Source organism: Thalassophryne amazonica, unplaced genomic scaffold (assembly GCF_902500255.1).
Source record: "Thalassophryne amazonica unplaced genomic scaffold, fThaAma1.1, whole genome shotgun sequence".
NCBI classification, from domain to species: domain Eukaryota; kingdom Metazoa; phylum Chordata; class Actinopteri; order Batrachoidiformes; family Batrachoididae; genus Thalassophryne; species Thalassophryne amazonica.
Window position 1 is genome coordinate 201276 of NW_022986233.1, and position 7918 is coordinate 209193.

A 7918-nucleotide genomic window follows, 5' to 3' on the forward strand; every position below is an offset into this window, starting at 1 on the left:
ATGAAGTGGAGGTGCAAGAGTCACTAGGTGTTCACAAGAAACAGTTACTTATTTCTACATTTATTTATGTTCATTGTTAGTTGGTTTTGTCTTTTCTGTTTTGTTTTATCTGGTTATTTTTGTCTGTTTCTCTAAAATTGCATGGTCGCATTATTAGTTATTATTACTATTATTGTTGTTGTTGTTGCTGCTATTATTATTAACATGTAAATAAAAAAATATTACAATTTGTAATACAGTAGTGTTCAGAGTAATAGTAGTGCTATGTGACTAAAAAGATTAATCCAGGTTTTGAGTATATTTCTTATTGGTACATGGGAAACAAGGTACCAGGAGATTCAGTAGATTCTCACAAATCCAAGACCAAGTATTCATGATATGCACACTCTTAAGGCTATGAAATTGGGCTATTAGTAAAAAAAAGTAGAAAAGGGGGTGTTCACAATAATAGCAGTGTGGCATTCAGTCAGTGAGTTCGTCAATTTTGCGGAACAAACAGGTGTGAATCAGGTGTCCCCTATTTAAGTATGAAGCCAGCACCTGTTGAACATGCTTTTCTCTTTGAAAGCCTGAGGAAAATGGGACGTTCAAGACATTGTTCAGAAGAACAGCGTAGTTTGATTAAAAAGTTGATTGGAGAGGGGAAAACTTATATGCAGGTGTGGCTGACTGTGTTCACATGAGCACCTGAAAAAAACAGAACATTGACATTTTTGTGTTATCCAAATATACATATGCATGTAACTGAACAGCCTGTTTTTTGTTCAGACTTATGTTTATTCAAAGTAGATTAGATGTGATACAATTTATGATTACAGATGTTCTGTATGTGTATTTTAGACAGGAAAGTCTCAATTTAGCATAAACATTTTTCTACAATATTGTGCCTGATAAAATTTTACAACAGATATAGAAGTAAAATTTTCTTTTATTTAGAAATCTTTTCCCCCATGCCATGTGGGTCTACAGCTTTTCAGATAAAGATTTGCAATCATTAGCTTTGACTAAAATGTGAAGAATTAGCAATCACAAGAAACTGACTTATAAATAATTAAATATATACAGAATGTACAGAAACTTTATTTTCAGTGATTTTAGAACAAATTCCTGAATTTAAGCATGCTGTGCTGCTGAAATAATTTTTCATACACAAACACGTGCCAGGAATAAATGATCATTTATAAGAAAAGGTGGTGAGTGAACAAACCATTCTGTGTTTCGTAAGCCGCTTATATCCGACAGCATTGTTGCTGTCAGCTGACAGCTGTGCTTCACATCCTCTTTCTGTTGCGTTCGGCTGGAACATACACGGTTTAGAGCCGTCATTATTTACACTGTCAATATTTTCATCAGAAACTTCATCTTCTTCAAAAACAATGGATATGTCACTTAAATCTTTGCTATAATCGTGCACTATCCCTTCACTGTCCATGTCTGCCGTATTGGTAAACAGAGCTGCGCTGCGACACATTTACTCGAATGACGTCACATCCGTCGCAGCGAAAAAGTAGGTCAACTCGGAGGTGGTAAATTCAAATTCACAGATGGGTAACGAAACGTCTAAATCCTTGTTCAGTGTAATTTTATGGTAAAAAACAAAGACAAAATGTGTAAAAAGCTTTTTTATTCTTCAAGAATATGTAAAAATGTCATGGCGTGGCAGGGACCCCTTAATGTCACGGTGAAATGTCGACAGGAAGTCGACCATTTGGATTTTAAGTTTCGATTTTGAGGTAATTTTTGCCATTTTTGGCCATTTCCACTACTTACATTTGAACAAACTCATCCAAGGGATTTCATCCAATCGTCTTCAAATTTGGTCCACATCATCATGACCCCATGGTGATCAAAAGTTATCAAAAGAATGTAATTAGGTCAAAAGGCGTGGCTGCAAGGGTTCGTCAAACTTTGGCAAGCTTTTTGGAGGACGCCGTTTCACTTCCAACGGCTGTCACGCCCACATACTTAATCGTAGATCCTTAAAACTTCCTGGACGTGATGAGGGCTCCGCCCTGAACGTCTACATATATTAACTTTCCATCTCCGCCATAGCAACCTTCTGCGGTAACAGGAAATGTCCTATTTTTACTTTAACAGGCCCTGATATCACATACTTAACCCAATCAACTTCATTCCACTTCTAAAACATGCAGAATAAGTTGGTGAACGTTGGCAATGATCGCCGTGAAGTTACGAGTAATGGCGTCCGTGTGGCGGCATGCCGAATATCGATCCTTTGCCATGAAATTACATTCTTCCTTTCGACGGCTTTAACTTTGTCATATCATCATGAAAATTGATACACATGTTAAGCACGACAACCTCTTACAATTCATAGGGGTGTCGCCCATGTGTGGGGCAAGATGCCTCAATAGCACCCCCTTGAAACTTTCAAAAACCCCTCCCCATAGGGGTTTTTTGGAGTAGGGAGATGAAAGTTGGTACACATGTGGGACTTGCATAGACGTACAAAAAGGTCTCTTGCACCATGGGTCTACTCCAAACAGGAAGTCGGCCATTTTGAATTTTATTCTCATTTTGGCGTGATTTCCGCACATTGTATTTGAACGAACTCTTTCTCTGGATTTTGTCCAATGCACTTCAAATTTCTGATTGACTTGAAACTTCACATGAGTAATGAGGGTCAGCCCCTTAACACACTTTGCCCCTCTGTTTGTACACTGAGCGCCCCCTAGTGGATGAACTATCAACATGTCATAACTCCTTCATGCATTGTGTGATTTGCTTGAAACTTGAACTGTGTGATTATTGTCTGCGCCGTACACACCTGACCCCTCTATTTGTGCTCTGAGTGCCCCCTACTAGATGATCCATCAACATGTCATAACTCCTTTATGCATTACCTGATTGAATTGAAACTTCACGTGTGATGTCGGTTGGCCCCTGAAGACACTTGGCCCCTGTTTGTACACCGAGCACCCCCTAGTGGATGAACCATCAACATGTCATAACTCCTTCACGCATTGTGTGATTGCTTGAAATTTGAACTGTAATAAGTGGTTGCCCCTGTACGCGCATGCCCACATCTGGTCACAAGGGGACGTGCTGGCCTGGGTAGGCGGTCGCGCGGAACAAGGGCCCGCATTTTTATTATTATTATTATTATTATTACTATTATTATTCACACTTTTGAAATCCAAATTTCGGCTTTTTTCCATGCTCAAAAACTCAAACTTTCCAAAGTCGTCTGGCCAGATCCAAAATTCGATATTTTGGTGGCCAAAATAGTACCCCCTACAAATTTTCAAAAAACCCTCTGCATTGGGGTTTTATTTAATCGTAGCCTCACGAAATTCGGTACACATATTTAGCATGCGAAGACGCACAAAAAAGTCTCTTAACCCTCTGGGGCCAATGCCGTCATATACGACCGCTGGGACCAAGCTTTAATAAATTATAAATAACTGTTAATGATATGCGATAGAAACTTACTTTTTTGCTGAAAAGGTAACTCCACGGACTTTCGATCCACCGTCGGCCATCTTTGTACTCCGCATAGAAGCTGTGTGATGATGTGCGCAATGTGAGTGTCCAATCGGAATTGGTTCACCGTCACATGGTTTTCCAATATCCAATCGTAAGGCAGATTTACCTCACATGGTAAACCAAAAATTATTAGGAGCAATGTGTTACGAGCTGGCCCATCTGAATAGCCCTCTGGCTGCTGGCTCCAATGCGCCCTGTGGCATTACACACAGTGATCAGTGGAAGTGATCATTTTATGAGGGCCTACAATCTCACGTGCTCAAACGATGAGTGTGTGAGTATCAGGGATGCTCCACTACTTTGCCTGTGAATGTTATTGAATAAGCCTCTGGCAAGCTCTCTCGCTCCAGCGTAATTACCGTTTACCATATCAATGGGGTGAGGGGGGCGGGGCCCGCTCCTCACATTGTGAAAGGCCCTCTGTAAAGCCCCGTTTACACACAGACTGTGTTGTCAGTGGGTAGTAAGTAGACCGAAGTTCACGGTAGTTCCGGATGTTTTTGCGGTGGAAGTGGGCGGAGCATTTTGCCGGCATTTTGACCGCCTTACTAGCCGCAAATACGCGGATAAAACGCAGCTAAATCCGCCAAATAAAGTGGCGTTTTGACGCCGTAGCATCCGGCACACGTCAGGCAATGGGGGTTAACACCCATTTCTATCCTTTACAATCGCAGGTTAAGACGCGAGTGAGAACGCCGGTGTTCTGCTGCCGCCGATAATGCCCTGTGTACCGCTGGTTTTATCCAGGCAAATCCTGCATTACTCCAGGAACTTTTGCCTGGAGGCACCGCCCCCAGAGTATAATAGGCTGAAGCAGCAGGAATACATGCCTCTGTCACTGCAGGGGGAGGGAGATCATCCTCAGCCTTTTCTTCTCCTTCCTTTTCCCCCTCCTCAACGTGTTGCTCCGTCTCCACCTCCCCTCTGCTTCTGAACCAGACCTCTTGGTAAGTCCTTGCCGCTGCCAATTTTCTTTTAGGAGGCATACTGGAGCTTCTCTGCAAAAAAATCTGGAGCTGGCCGCGAGTGAGAGGACTGCATGCAGCACGCTAGCGTTTTTATACTGACTGCCGCCTATCGGCCGTTTGGAACACCGTTAATAACCGGGAGGTGGCGTTCAGAACGGCGTACTGTCCGCTAGCGCTGCCGTTTTGTCTGCCTCTGTCGCCGGTTAAAACGCCCCTGAGGATGCCGATGCGGGCTCTATCGCCGTTTTACACGCCGTTGATTAGGGATACAACGCCAGCCGCCAATTACGGTGGTGTAAACTGCGGCACTACAAGAAGGGGCAGGATGAAACCGATTAAAAAGTATCAAACGCCGTTGTTTGCGTTGTCTCCGTCGTCACGCGAACTCTCCGGGAGCGCTCCCGGAATTATTCGACATGTTGAATAATTTTTTCGACGATTCCCGGTAAAGCCGGAACTAAGCCACGCCCCCTAGTGCCGGCCTTAACAACGGCGTTTGATCCTTAAGACAGCCAAAAACTCTTCCAGGACGACGTCAACTTCATAGAAGTAGAAGTTTGTGATATGACCTTTGTGTAACAGCAGACAGAAATTGCTATGTGATGAAGCCCAACAAAACGCATAAACCATTTTGTATACATTGTTCAAAATGTACATTTGTGTTTATTGTTAGAACCTTTATATTGTAAATTCTTTTCTACAAGACTGCAAACTACCTTTATAAAGTGTCAAAATAGTTGTTTATTATAGTTAGCTATGTGCTTTGAATAAATGTGTGTGAAAATTATTTTTCGGTTTATTTTTTCCTTTCTTATTTCTGATTGTAAACCTTTATTACACCTATAAAACACCACTATAGCATATATTCTGAAAGTACAGGTTGTCCTGAAAAAAGGGACATACCACTTGACTGTGGGATGCAGGGTGAGCTTTTAACAGCAATAATAAAACATTTATGCCAGGTGAGTGAACTGTCCAAAAAATGCCCTAAGACCCCAGAGGGTTAACAGGCCCCTGATTGTCTCCCTGTGTTCAGTATTTGTCAATAAACAAGTGTAATGTTGCGAATGTCACACTGTCAGTCGGCGTACCTAATTTTTTTAATACTTCAGTGTGTGCGCGGCTCTGAGCTCATAACAGCCTCACACACACATGCTCCCACAAACTTTTTTTACTGGTTCATGTTTATTTCATTTGACATTGTAAAAAAATAAAGTATCCCTGCATGTCATCTGTAGCTCCACTCTGTGTACTTTCTTTTCTGTGTTCATGTTGACCAATCTGACGGACAGGGGATTCCCAGCTCCAAGGGCCAATTTACATGCATTTGCACATTTTTAGGGGTGTGAAAAGGGAACATGCTTTAATTCATGCATACGCCATGGGTTAAAGCAATAAATTTTCAACTGACTGAAATTTTCTCCTGGCAAAAATCAATGCCAGCAATTCCCTAAAATGTGGCGTAGTGGGGGCACACACTGTTTTTTCCTCAATAAATACAATAAACACATTATACAGCATACAAATCAATTCTAAATAGCCTCTAAGGAGAGACAGACAAAGCATAAAAAGAATGCAAAACCTGAACATAAAGATACATAAAATGGTGGTGGGGATGGGGTGTAGTCTTGATTCTGGGGGGTCTGGGGGTGCTCCCCAGAACATTTTTTTTAAAGACCAAGTCAAATTGTGTATTCTGGTGAATTTTAATGGGTATGAAGCCCTCTGAATCAAATAAAACTCACTTCAATCTGTGAAGTAAAAACACAGTATTGATTATGGGGGGTCTGGGGGATCTCCCCCAGAATTGTTTTTTAAAAAAGCAAGTCAAATTTTGTATATTCTGGTGAATTTTAATGAGTATGAAGCCCACTGAAACAAAGAAAAGTCACTTCAATCTGTGAAGTAAAAACACACTATTGATTATGGGGGGTCTAGGGGTCCTCCCCCAGAAATTTTTAAAAGAGCAAGTCAAATTTTGTATATTCTGGTGAATTTTAATGGGTATGAAGTCTTCTGAAACAAAGAAAATGCACTTCAAACTGTCAAGTAAAAATTCTTTGTCTTCTGTAGTATTTTGATTTGTTCTAATCCGGTGAATGCACCAAATGGGTGCTGTGTCACTGTACAGTCAATAAAATACAAAATTAGGGCCTAAAGCAACTGACAACATTGTTCTGCTGTGCACAAAGTAACATTGTCACCAGTTTTGAAAACGCATGCGCACTGAGAAACTCAAAACTGGCTTATTCACATTTAATCCGTAAAATGCTCTCACTCATAAAACAAACTTGGGCTGCAACTAACGATTATTTTAGTAATCGATTAATCGATTTTTTTGTTGTTTTTTTTTCTTTTTACTTACATGTGAGTTTTGCCATTATTTCTTGAAGTGAGTTATTAAAAGGCCTTTATCACGCAACATCAACGTTTCAGATTCAGAAAACTTTATTGATCCCAGAGGGCAATTCGTTTGCAGCATTCCAGAGCAGTTCTCACATACACACAACATACTACCATCCATTTCAATTACAAATGGAACTCTGGTGGAACAATAAAAGTTATACGACATTTAAAAAAACCCAGACCCCTTAGAGTTCATCAATTTAATAGCAGAAGGCACAAAGGAATTTGAGAAACGATTAGTTTTCCGAGCTGGAACATAAAAACGACGCCCTGCAGGCATCAAGATGAATTCTGGAGTCAAAGGATGGAGCGGCTGAGCCAGGAGACACTTTGCTTTACTCAGCACCTGTTGCCTCCACAGCGACTGCAAGTCTCTCAATTTAACGCCTGTGATTTTAGAACAGGTTTTGACAATGCCCTGCAGTTTGTTTTTGTCCTTCACAGACAGGGATTGAAACCAGCAGATAAAAGAAAACTTCAGTAAACTTTCAATAAAAGAACAATAAAAATTGGTTTAAAATAGTTTTACTGACATTAAAAGAGTTCAGCTTCCTCAGAAGGTAAGTTCTTTGCTGCCCTTTTTTTTTACAATGCTATCAGTGTTCAGGTCAAACTTCAATTTATCATCAATCACAGTGCCCAGGTACTTGTAGCTATTGACAATCTCTACATTTTCCCCGCTAATGACACTAACACTGTGAGGTGAAGCACGTCTAAAATCAATCACCATGTCTTTAGTTTTTAAAACACTCAGATCAAGGTAATTGTCCTCGCACCACTGAACAAACTGCCCCAGAACAGGACCATGATCCACCTCATCTCCTGACAATAATGAGACCAGGACTGTGTCATCTGAAAATTTAATCAGAAATCTGTTCTCAGAAGACCTGCAGCTGTTTGTGTACAGAATAAAGAGGAGACAGGACACAGCCCTGAGGAGACCCAGTGTTAGAGATGGTGGGAGGAGACCTTGTAATAGAGTCATGATGTTATATTCTCGTCAAAAACATACCTCGAATAATGTTTTGTTTTATTTT